We start from the raw sequence: 14,904 nt of genomic DNA, 5'->3' as shown, positions 1-14,904 counted from the left end.
TTCACAAATGCATCATTTGGGGGGCATATTTTTTGTACATCACTTCTGATATTGAAAGAAATGCACCCTATTATTTATTATGCTGCTTGTCCCATGTTCGGAAATACCCCCGCTTTGGCCATATATGGTTCCTTGGCCGCGTGGTAGGACTCAGAAGGAGAGGAGCGCCATTTGGCTTTCAGGGCAGAACAGTACCCCCACCCCCACAAGTGACCCCATTTATATACCGCACCCCTACAAGTTATTGGCTGGTCGGCTGGCAGTATAACGCGTCTGTCTGTGACAGTTAAGGCTCCTGATGGATATATCCGCCATGTTGTGGGAATAAGCACCCGCTCATGGCGAATATATCCATCACTGCTGCGGCTGGGTAGCTCAGTGTGTCCGCTCATGACTGCTGGCGGAAAATCCGCCGCTATGAGTGGACGCACAAAGCTACCCAGCCACAGCAGCGAGCTCATTACCGTGACTGCTGCATAATGTGTAGGATCACGTGGCGGACATCCGCAGCATATTACATGCTGCGGATGTCCGCCAATGCGATCCTACACATTATGCCTTTTTTTAAATTAGATTCATTTAATAAATGTATATTTAATATATATATATTTTTTAACACTTTTATTACATTTTTATTTATTTTTACACTTTTATATTATTTATTTATTTATTTTTACACTTTTTAATGCTTTGGAATACTTAGTATTCCAAAGCATTGCAGTTATATGCTGCCTGCCAGTTTTCACTAGCAGGCAGCATATTTCACTGGCAGGCAATACCCAGGGCAGACCTGGGGGTCTTTGTAGGACCCCCGGCAGCCCAGGTATGCAGCAGCACCCCGCGATCGCGATGCCGGGTGCTGCAGGAGAGACAGAGGGAGCCCCCTTCCTCTGTCAGAACTCCTTACAGCGCGCGGTCACTTCTGACCGCGGCTGTAGGGGTTAAACTGTCGGGAGTGAAGTGAACTTCACTCCCGGCAGTGCGGCCACACACAGCACCCCGCGATCGCGCTGCGGGGTGCTGCAGAGGAGACAGAGGGAGCCCCCTCCCTCTGTCAGAACTCCTTACAGCCGCGGTCACTTCTGACCGCGGCTGTAAGAGTTAAACTGCCGGGAGTGAAGTGAACTTCACTCCCGGCAGTGCGGCAGGTCCCGGCCAGCCGCGGACACACACAGCACCCCGCGATCGCGATGCGGGGTGCTGCAGGAGTGACAGAGGGAGCTCCCTCCCTCTGTCATAACACTTACAGTTTACTTCGGTCCTGGCAGTGCAGCAGGGTCCCGGCTGTGTGATACAGCCGAGTCCCTGCCGCGATCTCGTGGGTGCACTGGGCAGCACCCACGAGAAGAATGGACGAGTATAGACGTCCAGGTGCGGGAACGCCCGCCAACCTGGACGTCTATACTCGTCCTTGGTCGTTATCGGGTTAAATGTAGCTTGTAACCTGTAAAAATAAGAGTGTTCTCACACACAAACATAAGTTATTCTTCGACCACAATGATAAAGTTAGTTAACAAGATGCTCCTCCTAATATGGCATCTTTCCATCACAGCCTCGCCGGTTGGTTTGCTTCCTAGGTTGTGACATAAACTTAGGACCACGAGACTGGGCCCCCTCCATGAGGTTCACATGTGTGTTCCAAGAGACTTGGGACAACCGGGATTCAGTGATGGTTGGGCTTACTGTAACTACTACTTGTACAGCAGCAGCTTGCGCCACTGGGGGATGGACGTTTGGTGCCTGTTGCAGAGGTTAAGACGGCCCAACAGTTGGAGTAGGCCGAGGCACTTTCATTGGTGCCCGCTGATTAGGCCAAACCTCCCTGACCACAGGAGTAGGCCTGGGCACATCCTAAGATGACTCTGGCAGGTATCTTGGAGCCATAGCAGGCACCTCGGGCATGAAGACCTTCTCTCGGGTGGAACCTTTGACTTTCGGTGGCAGAAACCCAAAGGGATCTGCGTCCCAGTCATCTGAAGGGAAATAAGGGAGTGGAATCTGCGTTGGATTCTTCGGACGAGTCACCGCAGCTGCCCACTCTCCTCTCATGCTCTGCACAGGCGTATACTCAACAATCTCCCCGCTCTCAAGAGAATGCATTGCTCGGGGGGAAATAGTCCCTCTGTACAACCCGATGATTGACTAGGATGGTTCCTCCATAACGGCAATCCATAAGAGTGTCAAACCCCCGTACCTTGTCAAACTTCCCCACCGTCGCACGGTGGCATTCCAGGGGTGGCTCACCCTCTCGGGGATGCTCCAATTTTCTTATGTACAGGGCCTGCAGGGTTTTGGTGGCTTGTTGCTGCGCCTGTTGCACCTCAAATGGCAGCAGCTTCGGCTCATACTTCTCCATTCTCTGAGCCCTCAGTCCCTCCACAATTTCAGCCACTTCAGCATCTCTTTTGGCACTTTCGGACTGGGCCGGAGGAACTGGGGATGGGACTTTCCTGGCAGGGGAAGAAGGTGCTCCCTCATGTATCAGGGACAGCCTCACCAGCGATGATGCACCTGATGACTTGGATGTTTCCTCCTTTGGGGTTGCTGGCCAGTCCCCATCGTCCTCCAGCAGTGGTACTTGGTGGCAGGCCTGCTCGGCCCTGAGGGAAAGACATTTCAAGTGGTCAACCGGTTCTTGGAACAGCTGTGCTGCGGCTGCAGCAACTTGCCAGGCCTCTGGCACCATCTTGGGACTCTCCACATGTGCGCTCACTTGTTCCGCCATGTTACTCCTCTCTGCGTCTTCCAGTATACAATGTACCTTTGACCGCGAGGTCCCTTGTATATTGGGCACCAGCAAAATGGCCGCTGGCCGGAAGGACGTCAGCAGTGCAGCGCTGACTTCCGCTCCCTCGGCAACAAAGGGCCGATCTTCACAGTTCCACTTCAGCATTGAGACAGCGACATGATATCCACGCCCAGGAGTGGGACGTCGACCAGCGCGGGACATTTTTGCGCGCTTCTCCGGCTCATCTTTAACCCGTTCAGGTACAGGCAATGCTGGATAACGTAACATGGCTTCTGTTCTAATTTTGCACATAGTTTTTGCGACTTTAGCAGTTTTCAAAACAACAGGCAGCAAACTTTTCTTCACCTCCCCCTCTATTTCACAAGCGCCTCGGTTAAAACACTTTTCAATGACAACAGTCCCATAGACTTTTCTGGAGCAAACTTCTGGAGCAACAGTATTGGACACAGTTCAGACTAGGGGGAGGACTTCTGGCATATGGCGCACACCCGTGTCCTGTTCGTGATGCCAAAAAGTTGTGGAGTCGGGGTGCAAAGCAAGGTAAATGCAGGGCAGATGTTATGGCCCAAGGGGCAGATGGTATTAACCCCTTCTTGTCGTGACACCAGGGCATGGTTTAGCCTTAACCACCCAAAGTAAAAATCACTGATCCTAAGTCAGGCATGGGTAATGAAGACACCAACGCCAGATTAAGGATAATGGCAGCTTTACTGAGGCGAGACAGGTGATATAATCTTTGCAGTACAGCCAAATATCCCAGGGAGGTGACCAGTAACATAGGGGGAACTCGCAGGCTTGCTGGGACTTGCAGTAGTTAGACTGACTTTAGTGCAGGCCACTACAGATAGACTTGACTTGACAGAGATTGTGACTGACAATAAGATGACTTGACTTACTGATGACCGACTTGTGACTGCAGGACTTTAGGCTTGAGGCCTCCAATACTCTGGACACAGACACTGAGACGACTGCACTGAACCTCAGCATACAGCAGAAGAGAGAGATTGCAGCCCCTCCTCCTGGTTATATAGGGGGGCTGTGCAAGGAGCCCATAGGTCACTTGGGGGGGTCACCTGGTCACTGGAGCCCTCTGGGTAACAATCATGTGACATAAACATTAAAGCAACAGTATATTATTTATACACAACCTATGTTCACAATGGGGGTATGCTGCAGGGGAGCCCTGGGGACATGCAGGGACTCTGCCTGACAGAGCAGGAGGACAGTAAGGGGTCACATCATCCCGTACTGGGACATCACAATCTTAAAGCGACAGCGCACTCAAAAATCAACAATGTCAGAACCTAGCACCACAGATTAACCGGGCACCAGCACCTCATCATCTCCAGCAGCGAGGTCATCACCTGCTCCAGTAGCCAGGGTCCTGCCCCCCCCCCCCCTTGCCTGCAGTCAACATCAACAGTCCCGGTGTTCCAGCGTCTGCACCGGTATTCATGGGGAACCCTGTCCTTCCTACCTACAATGGAGACCCCTTTACCCTGAGGGATTTCAAAGAGAGGATCCAGAGTTTGTTTGTCTTTTACTCTTTCCCTCCTAACGAACAGGTGCAATTGCTTACAGGACAACTCCAGGGATCGGCACTAGAGGAAGTCCGCACCTGGCCGGCATCTGAGAAGGCGATGGTGGAGCAGATCTTTGAAGGATTGTACCAGGTATTTGAGTCATATTCTCCATCAGAGGTACATCTCTGGTTGTATAAAAGGCGACAAAAGCCAGGTGAGACCTTGAGAGCATATGCTGTTGCCCTACAGAATGCCCTACAGACTGTCCAAAAGTTAGATGGTATAACTCCGAACAGGGCAACAAAGTGTTAATGAAAAGATTAATTGATGGAGCCCATAACAAGTGGGACAAGGCCCAATTGAGAATGTTAGCAGTCCAAAATCCCAACATGTCATTTCTTGCTTTTAAAAGACTAGCTCTCCAAGTGATTGTCAGGATCCGGACTGGCGGCTGGTGACGACACAGAAGGTGAATCCTCTGTGCCAGAGAGGCAATGGCGCGGGTCGTACTGGGGGATCGGTTCTAAGTAGTTACCGGTGTTCCCCAGAGCCCGCCACAAAGCGGGATGGACTTGCTGCGGCGGTAACTACCAGGTCGTGTCCCCCAGTAGCGACTCGACCTCTCTGGCAGCTGAGACTGGTGCGGTACACAAGGACTAGACAGAGGCGAGGTCAGACGCAGCAGAAGGTCAGGGCAGGCGGCAAGGTTCGTAGTCAGGGGCAACAGTAGAAGGTCTGGATACACAGGCAAGGGAACACACTAAATGCTTTCTCAGGGCACAAGGCAACAAGATCCGGCAAGGACAGGAAGGGGAAGTGGGTATTTATGTGTTAGGGAAGTGATTAGACTGATTGGGCCAGGCACCAATTAGCGGTCCACTGGCCCTTTAAATCTTAAAAAGCCGGTGCGCGTGCGCCCTAGGGAGCGGGGCCGCGCGCGCCGGGACGAGACCGACACCGGAGGAGGAGGGTGAGTGGAACGAGGCGCGATCCGCGAGCGGACATGACCCGCAATGCGGATCACGTCCCCGCGGGCATGAACACAGCAGAACGCTGCGAGCGCTCCGGGGGGACAGCGGGACCCGGAACACTCTGCGTTACAGTACCCCCCCCCCCTTGGGTCTCCCCCTCCTTTTGGAAGTCAGAAATTTATGAATTAGCATTTTGTCAAGAATATTGGCCTCGGGTTCCCACGACCTCTCCTCGGGACCACAATTCTCCCAATCAATAGGAATTTTTTTTTTACCTCGGATGACCTTGGAGGTGAGGATCTCTTTCACCAAGAAGACATCAGAGGACCCAGGGAAAGGAGCAGGAGCGGTGACCTTGAGGGAATAACGGTTAAGTATGAGGGGTTTGAGAAGGGAGACATGGAAAGAGTTAGGAATACGAAGAGAGGAAGGAAGATGGAGCTTGTAGGAGACAGAATTAATTAGATTTTTGATTTTAAAAGGCCCGAGGTAACGAGGACCCAGCTTGTAGCTAGGGACCTGGAACCGAATGTATTTGGCCATACTTGTCACCAGGAGCAAAGACAGGAGGAGTTCTTCTCTTCTTATCCGCATGTCTCTTCATGCGAGACGAGGCCAGTGAGAGCGACTTTTGAGTCTCCTTCCAGATAGATGAGAAGTCCTGAGTTAATTCATCTATGGCAGGAACTCCAGATGAAGTGGGAATGGGGAGGGGGGGGCAGCGGGTGACGGCCGTACACTACAAAAAATTGAGATTTGGCGGAAGATTCAGAATTCTTGAAATTGTACGAGAATTCGGCGAGGTGACAAAATGTCGCAGGTAGTCACCAAGAATTTGATTCACTCTCTCCACTTGTCCATTGGATTGAGGGTGATAGGCGGACGAGAAATTCAATTTGATCTTTAATTGAGTGCAGAGTGCTCTCCAAAATTTTTAGATAAATTGAACGCCTCTATCAGAGACGATATGCGTGGAAAGCCCATCGAGACGAAAAATCTGCAGAAAAAATTGCTTCGCCAACTGTGGCGCAGAAGGAAGACCAGGAAGCGGGACAAAATGAGCCATTTTGGAAAAACGATCAACGACCATCCAAATGACGGTGTTGCCATGAAATGAAAGAAGGTCCGTGATGAAGTCCATGGCTATGTGGGACCAAGGCTGTTCAGGCACCGGCAGGGGGTGGAGAAGACCTGCAGGCTTCTGGCGTGTTTTATCACGTGCACATACTGTACAGGCCCGTACGAAATCAGTCACATCTTTTTCCAGGGAAGACCACCAGTAGTGTCTGGAAATCAACTGTATGGATTTTTTAATTCTGGCGTGACCAGCCAGATGGGAGGAATGACCCCAATTGAGAGTCTGGAGGCGAAGACGTGGACGAACATAAGTTTTTCCTGGAGGAACTGGCACCAGAGAAGCAGGAGCAGAAGAGATCAGGCACTCAGGAGGTATGATGTGCTGAGGAAGGGTCTCGGCTTCGGAGGCATCGGTGGAACGTGATAAGGCATCAGCCCTGATATTCCTGCTTGCAGGACGAAAATGAATGTGAAAATTGAAGCGGGCAAAGAACGACCACCTGGCCTGGCGAGGATTTAAACGCTGGGCGGACTGAAGATAGGACAGATTTTTATGGTCAGTGTAGATGGTGATAGGGTGAAGGGACTCTTCCAGGAGATGTCTCCACTTTTCAAGTGCCAACTTGATGGCCAACAGTTCACGGTCTCCTATAGAATAGTTTTTTTCAGGAGGAGAAAAAGTTTTGGAGAAAAAAACACATGAGGAGTTTTTTCCCTTAGCGGTTCTTTGAAGAAGGACGGCGCCGGCACCTACTGAGGAGGCATCAACCTCAAGGAAGAAAGGCTTCAGTGGATCTAGCCTAGACAAGACTGGTGCAGAAGCGAAGGCAGCCTTAAGGCGAGTAAAAGCTTCATCCGCTTGGGAAGGCCAGGACCTCGGATTCGCGTTTTTCTTCGTCAGTGCCACAATAGGAGCAACGATGGTGGAGAAGTGGGGGAATGAACTGACGATAGTAGTTGGCGAATCCGAGGAAGCGCTGGATAGCACGAAGACCAGAGGGGCGTGGCCAATCAAAGACCACGGAGAGCTTGTCAGGATCCATTTGAAGACCCTGTCCAGAGACCAGGTATCCCAGGAAAGGAAGACAGCTGCGTTCAAAAAGGCATTTTTCTAATTTGGCGTAAAGATGGTTTACACGAAGGCGCTGGAGCACTTGACGGACATGGAGCCAGTGTTCCTCAAGGTTGGAGGAAAAAATTAGGATGTCATCTAGATAGACAACTATGTAGGTATACAGTAAGTTCCAAAAGATTTTGTTGACAAAATCTTGAAAGACTGCAGGGGCATTGCAAAGTCCAAATGGCATGACGAGATATTCGAAGTGGAGTAAAGGTGGTCGGCACTTCGGTTTCTCACCCGGTGCACGAAGAAAACGAATATGCAGTTGAAGAAGTCTCGGCACTCGGGATTTCTTTTCAAAGGTTTATTCAAGTACTTCCAGCGTACTGCTGCACGCGCCTCGGCTCACACCTGAGCCTTTCCTGTTTGAAAGGCTCAGGTGTGAGCCGAGGCGTGTGCAGCAGTACGCTGGAAGTACTTGAATAAACCTTTGAAAAGAAATCCCGAGTGCCGAGACTTCTTCAACTGAGATATTCGAAGTGGCCATCTCTGGTGTTAAAGGGGTACTCCGGTGAAAACCCTTTTTCTTTTAAATCAACTGGTGCCAGAAAGTTAAACAGATTTGTAAATTACTTCTATTAAAAAATCTTAATCCTTCCTGTAATTATTAGTTGCTGAATACTACAGAGGAAATTCTTTTCTTTTTGGAGAGCTCTTTGATGACATCACGAGCACAGTGCTCTTTGCTGATGTCATTATAATAATAATAACTCTTTATTTATTGTTGTCCTTTGTGGGATTTGAACCCAAGGCCCCAACACTGCAAGGCAGCAGTGCTAACCACTGATCCACCATACTGCCCTTAGCATACATCTGCTATGCACGGTTGCTAAAATGGACAGAGATGTTAGCAGAGAGCACTGTGCTCATGATATTATCAGTGTTCCAAAAAGAAAGGGATTTCCTCTGTAGCATTCAGCAGCTAATAAGTACTGGAAGGATTAAGATTTTTTAATAGAAGTAATTTACAAATATGTTTAACTTTCTGGCACCAGTTGATTTAAAAGAAAAAAGGTTTTCACCGGAGTACCCATTTAAAAGCGATTTTCCACTCTTCTCCTTCACGAATTCTAACGAGGTTATAGGCGCCCTGAGGTCAAGCTTTGTAAAAACTTTTGCTCCCCGCAGACGGTCAAAGAGCTCAGAGATGAGAGGCAGAGGGTAGTGGTTCTTTACTGTAATTTTATTGAGGCCACGATAGTCTATGCAGGGGCGTAGTGAGCCATCCTTCTTGGCAACGAAGAAGAACCCCGCTCCGGCTGGTGAAGAAGACTTCCTAATGAAACCTCTCTTAAGATTTTCCTGAATGTATTAAGACATGGCCTTGGTTTCTGGAGCGTAGAGAGGATAAATTCTGCCACGGGGCGGTGTGGTACCAGGGAGCAAGTCAATGGGACAGTCGTAGGGTCTTTGTGGTGGCAAGACCTCCGCTTGCTTTTTACTAAAGATGTCAGCAAAGTCCTGGTAGGCCTTAGGAAGGCCAGGCAATGGAGTAGCGATGGGGACTTGGCTGATTGGTACTGACTTAAGGCAACGTTTGTGGCAGGAGGCGCCCCAGGACTTAATGTCCCCAGTGGTCCAGTCGAGGGTAGGAGTGTGACGCTGGAGCCAGGGCAAGCCAAGCAGAATGTCCGAGGTACAATTCGGCAAAACAAAGAATTACATTTTTTCTTGATGGAGAACTCCAACGGTCATGAGCAAGGGTTCTGTGCGGTAACCAACGGTGCAGTCCAGATTCTCTCCGTTGACAGATGAGATGAAGAAGGGTTTGATGAGACGGGTAACTGGAATGTTAAATCTGTTAAAGTTTCCTGCAGAACCAGAGTCCAGGAAGGCCACCGCAGAGAAGGAGGAGTTAGCGGATGGAGAAATCCACACTGGAATAGTCAGGCGTGGAGGAGGAATTCACACCTAGTAACACCTCTCCCACGTTAAATAGGTGCGTGCATTTCCCTGCCGCGGAGGGCGAATAGGGCAGTCTTTAAGGAAATGTTCAGTACTGGCACAGTACAAGCACAGATTTCCATTTCTGCGGCGAGTCCTCTCTTCTTGGGTCAGGCGAGACCGGTCCACTTGCATAGCCTCCTCGGCGGGAGGCACAGGGGTAGGTTGCAAAGACTCTGGAAGAGAGGTGCCGAGCGAGGAAACCGCCTGGTGCGAACAAGATCCTTTTCTTGACGGAGCTCCTGGCGTCTTTCCGTGAAACACATATCTATGCGGGTGGCCAACTGGATGAGTTCAGGCAAGGTAGCAGGAATTTCTTGTGTGGCCAGAACATCTTTGATGTGGCTGGATAAACCTTTCTTGAAGGTCGCGCAGAGGGCCTCGTTGTTCCAAGCTAGCTCAGAGGCGAGGGTGCGGAACTGGATAGCATATTCGCCCACTGAAGAGCTCCCTTGGACGAGATTCAGAAGAGCCGTCTCGGCAGAGGAAGCCCGGGATGGCTCCTCGAAGACGCTGAGTACTTCGGAGAAAAAGGACTGGACAGAAGCAGTGGCAGGATCATTGTGGTCCCACAGCGGTGTGGCCCAGGACAAGGCCTTTCCAGATAACAAACTGACCACGAAAGCCACCTTCAACCGTTCTGTGGGGAACTGGTCCAACATCATTTCAAGGTGCAGGGAACATTGGGACCGGAATCCCCAGCAAATCTTAGAGTCCCCATCAAATTTCTCCGGAAGAGACAAGCGGTCACTAGAGGTAGTTGCAGCAACTCGGAGTGGAGGAGAAGCTGGAGCTTGCGGAGGAGATGGTTGACGCTGGGCAGGTAAAAGCTGCTGGAGCATGGCGGTCAGCTGCGTCAGCTGTTGTCCTTGTTGGGCGATCTGCTGGGACTGCTGGGCAACAACGGTAGTGAGATCAGCAAGACTCGGCAGCGGCACCTCAGCGGGATCCATGGCCGGATCTACTGTCAGGATCCGGACTGGCGTCTGGGGAGGACACAGAAGGTGGATCCTTTGTGCCAGAGAGGCGATGGTGCAGGTAGTACTGGGGGGAACAGTTCTAAGTAGTTACTGGTGTTCACCAGATCCTGCCGCAAAGCGGGAGGGACTTGCTGCGGTGGTAACTACCAGGTCGTGTCCCCCAGTAGCGACTCGACCTCTCTGGCAGCTGAGACTGATGCGGTACACAAGGACTAGACAGAGGCAACGTCAGACATAGCAGAAGGTCAGGGCAGGCGGCAAGGTTCGTAGTCAGGGGCAACAGCAGAAGGTCTGGATACACAGGCAAGGGAACACACCACATTTATGTGTTAGGGAGGTGATTAGACTGATTGGGCCAGGCACCAATTAGCGGTGCACTGGCCCTTTAAATCTTAGAAAGCCGGGGGGACAGCAGGACCCGGAGCGCTCAGCGTTACAGTGATCAAGTCCGGGACTGGTTTAGGGGAAGCTTGTACCGCTCACGCCGGTTCAAGAGCCACTAGAGGCAGTAGCCAGGCCTCTACTGCCTAGGAACCTCCCCTGCCTAGGAAACCTGCCCCTGCTCCCCGCAATCCCAATTACCGTGATCCTCCACCCAATAGATATTCGGGGACTCAGAGACCTTTCTGCACCTATTGTAACGGTAAGTACGGCCATTGGAAAATGCAGTCCTGGGATTTAAACAGATTCACCCTGAGGTCAAGGACCGGCCCTCAGGAAAACAGTCACCAGGTCGAACCCCCGAACTACCTAAATCAGGACTCTCACTTTATTTAAGTTATTGTAGAAGGCGTAACTTTAGAGGCATTGATAGATACAGGGTCAAAAGTGTCTACCATACCAAAAAGTGTTTTCTATCAGCATTGGGATGCTAGTTTATTGTGTGAGCCAAATGTTTTTAACTTCAGAGTAGCTGCGGGTAATGGGCAACCAGTCCAAGACATGGATACTGAGAGCCAACTATTTAATTGGGAGTGCATGTACTTACCGGGCAGGGAGTGATTGTAACTAATGTGTAACATAAGGGGTCTACTGAGTTTATCTTGGGAATGAACATTATGAAAACATTTTCACTGAGATATTAGATGCCTTTAATGCCTCTCTTCCTCATATGTCCCTTCAGGCCAGCGGATTGTTCAGCACCACTTGAAAGTTCTACAGGCGGAGCAGAAGTTTGCCAACAAGCAAGGTGAAATCTGCAGAGTTTGAGTTCAAGACATCAGGTCGGTGACCTTACAACCCAATACGGAGACCATCATCTGGTGTTGTGCACGTCTGTCACGCTGCCGGCTGGCAGGAGGTGGATCCTCTGTGCCAGAGAGGGATTGGCGTGGACCGTGCTAGTGGACCGGTTCTAAGTTACTACTGGTGTTCACCAGAGCCCGCCGCAAAGCGGGATGGTCTTGCTGCGGCGGTAGTAACCAGGTCGTATCCACTAGCAACGGCTCAACCTCTCTGACTGCTGAAGATAGGCGCGGTACAAGGGAGTAGACAAAAGCAAGGTCGGACGTAGCAGAAGGTCGGGGCAGGCAGCAAGGATCGTAGTCAGGGGCAACGGCAGGAGGTCTGGAACACAGGCTAGGAACACACAAGGAAACGCTTTCACTGGCACGATGGCAACAAGATCCGGCAAGGGAGTGCAGGGGAAGTGAGGTATACATAGGGAGTGCACAGGTGAACACACTAATTAGAACCACTGCGCCAATCAGTGGCGCAGTGGCCCTTTAAATCGCAGAGACCCGGCGCGCGCGCGCCCTAGGGAGCGGGGCCGCGCGCGCCGGGACAGAACCGAAGGAGAGCGAGTCAGGTACGGGAGCCGGGGTGCGCATCGCGAGCGGGCGCCACCCGCATCGCGAATCGCATCCCGGCTGGAGGCGGTATCGCAGCGCACCCGGTCAGTGGATCTGACCGGGGCGCTGCAGTAGCGAGGATGTAGCGAGCGCTCCGGGGAGGAGCGGGGACCCGGAGCGCTCGGCGTAACAACGTCCCAGAATCAAGAATAGGGACTCTCAAGCCCTGCTGGAACCTATGCAATTAGAAGATCATCCTCTTGTCCGAGCTGTGAGAAGCCTTGTCACTATCACCAACGGGAGAGTCCCGATGCAGTTAGTAAACCTGGACTCCACCCTGGACTTAACCAGTGGATGTTGGCAAGTGCCCATGGCCATGGGAGTGCCAGGAAAACACCGCCTTTGTGACCCCCATGGGGTTGTTCAAGTTTACAAGTATGCGGTTTGGGCTATGCAATGCCCCTGCTACGTTCCAGCTGCTGTTGGAAAGGTGCCTGGGTCATTTGAATTTCCAAAGTGTCTTGTTGTACCTGGACAATGTGATTGTGTATTCCATGTCTTACCAGCAACACCTGTCATCTTTCAAGTCAGACAACTTTCAAGTCTTGATCAAACACGGGCTGAAGATTAAACCATCAAAGTGTCACTTGCTTAAACCTCAGGCCCATTACTTGGGTCATGTTGTCAGCGCAGAGGGAGTCCAGCCCAATCCTGAAAAGGTGGAAGCTGTCAAGAACTGGCCTACCCCGCGTAAGGTGAAAGGTGTCAGGAGCTTCCTGGGATTTGCCGGCTACTACCGCTGCTTCATTCCACACTTTGCCCAAATTGCAGAACCCCTCACAGCTCTCCTGCGGGGTACGGCGAAGGAGAACTACAATGGAAGACTACCTATTGAATGGCCAGAAGAGCAAGAGACAACGTTCCGAGCTCTTAAACGTCTGATGAAAGAACCCCCCATCTTGGCGTATCCAGACTACAGTCAGCCATTCTGGCTATATACTGATGCCAGTTTTGAAGGTCTGGGAGCTGTCCTGTCCCAAGTCCAGGAAAGACAGAGTGAGTAATTGCTTATGACAGTCATAACTTGCGAGGAGCAGAGAAGAACTATGCTGATTACAACTCATTCAAGTTGGAACTTCCCGCCCTGGTGTGGGCCGTGACTGAAAAGTTAAAAGACTATTTGGCTGACACGCCTTTTATTGTCTACACGGATAATAACCCATTGGCCCACCTGAACAGTGCAAAGTTGGGTGGTATCGAACAGCATTGGGCTTCAAGATTAGCCATTTAGTTTCACCATCAAGTACAGAATGGGCAAGTCAAATGTCAATGCCGATGTACTGTCTCGGATGACCTCCGGCGAAGAACCACCTGTCGAAGATGTCTGGGAAGACGTGGAGATGCCCCCATTTTATCAACGGTTCCTGAACCAGAATGTTGTGACCACCCTCATGGATGGTGAACCCAGGTCCTAAAAGGTTAAAGAAGACATATACACTTAGAGAGACTCTTTAAGACGAAAGTAGAGTCATTGGGGATCTGTTGGACTACCCTCTGGCGAAAAAGGTACCAACGCGTCTATGCCGGGCCCAGTGTGACTACGAGTTGAAATGTCTGTGGTGACAGAGAAAACGACTGTTGTACCAAAATTCTTTGGATCCGGTCTCTGGTGATCGACTTAATCAGATTCTGGTTCACCGAAGAGACGCCACAATGGTCCTCAATGCATACCATGACCAGTTGGGACACTTTGAAGTCCACAAGACCGAAGCTACTGTCAGGCGAAGATTCTATTGGATCGGAATGCGGAGTGACATTGAGAAATGGTGCAGTGAGTGTGTGTCTTCAACGTCACTAAGAATGTGCGCAAGGATGCAAGAGCACCCCTCCATTCCATCCAGAGTGAAAGGCCCAACCAGTTGGTCGTACTAGACCATGTCAAACTGTTTCCTACCGGGTCCGGGTATACTCATGCACTCACCATGGTGGATCATTACTCCAAATGGGTTGTCGTAGTGCTCGTCAAAGATCTCACAGCCAAGACAGCGGCCCAGATGTTCTACTCCAAATGGGTGCAAACCATTTGGTATCCGGAGTCTGTCCTAACTGACTCTGGAACGGCCATCGAGGCCCAACTCTTCCAAGAGCTATGCAAATTCTATGCCTTCAAGAATCTCCGGACTACCGCCTACCACCCTCAAGGGAATGGGCTCTGTGAACGCATCAATCAAGTCTTTATCCATATTCTGATGCTGTGAGCAGCCTCTGTGTCAAGACAAGAAGAGTGGCCCGACTACTGCCTGAATTACTGGAGATCTATAACAACACAGTCCATTGTTCTACAAGGTATACCCCTTTCTACTTGATGATGGGGCAACTGCCTAAAGACCGGACATTTGGGCTCCAGGCCCCAATCAACAACTCTCCACAAGCCTCCCTTGAGTGGGTCTCTGACCATCAGAAAAGGATCCAAGAAGTCAAGGAAATTGTCAGTAAGAAAATGGGCAAGGCCCAACAGAGGCAACAAGAAGATTACAACTGTCATGCCTCCACCAAACCACTTCAATTGGGCGATAAAGTCTGGCTACGGAACTTCCCAAGAACTAACAAATTGGACTCCATCTGGGGGACAGAACCCCATATGGTGACAGCCATACCTTATCCCGAATCTGATGTATACAAAGTACATAAACCCAGGTATGAGCCACAAGTCATCCACCGGAATCATATCAAGCTCTGTCTCAAAGAAG

The sequence above is a fragment of the Hyla sarda genome, chromosome 9 (assembly GCF_029499605.1).
Source record: "Hyla sarda isolate aHylSar1 chromosome 9, aHylSar1.hap1, whole genome shotgun sequence".
NCBI classification, from domain to species: domain Eukaryota; kingdom Metazoa; phylum Chordata; class Amphibia; order Anura; family Hylidae; genus Hyla; species Hyla sarda.
Note: the sequence above shows the minus strand (reverse complement) of the source record.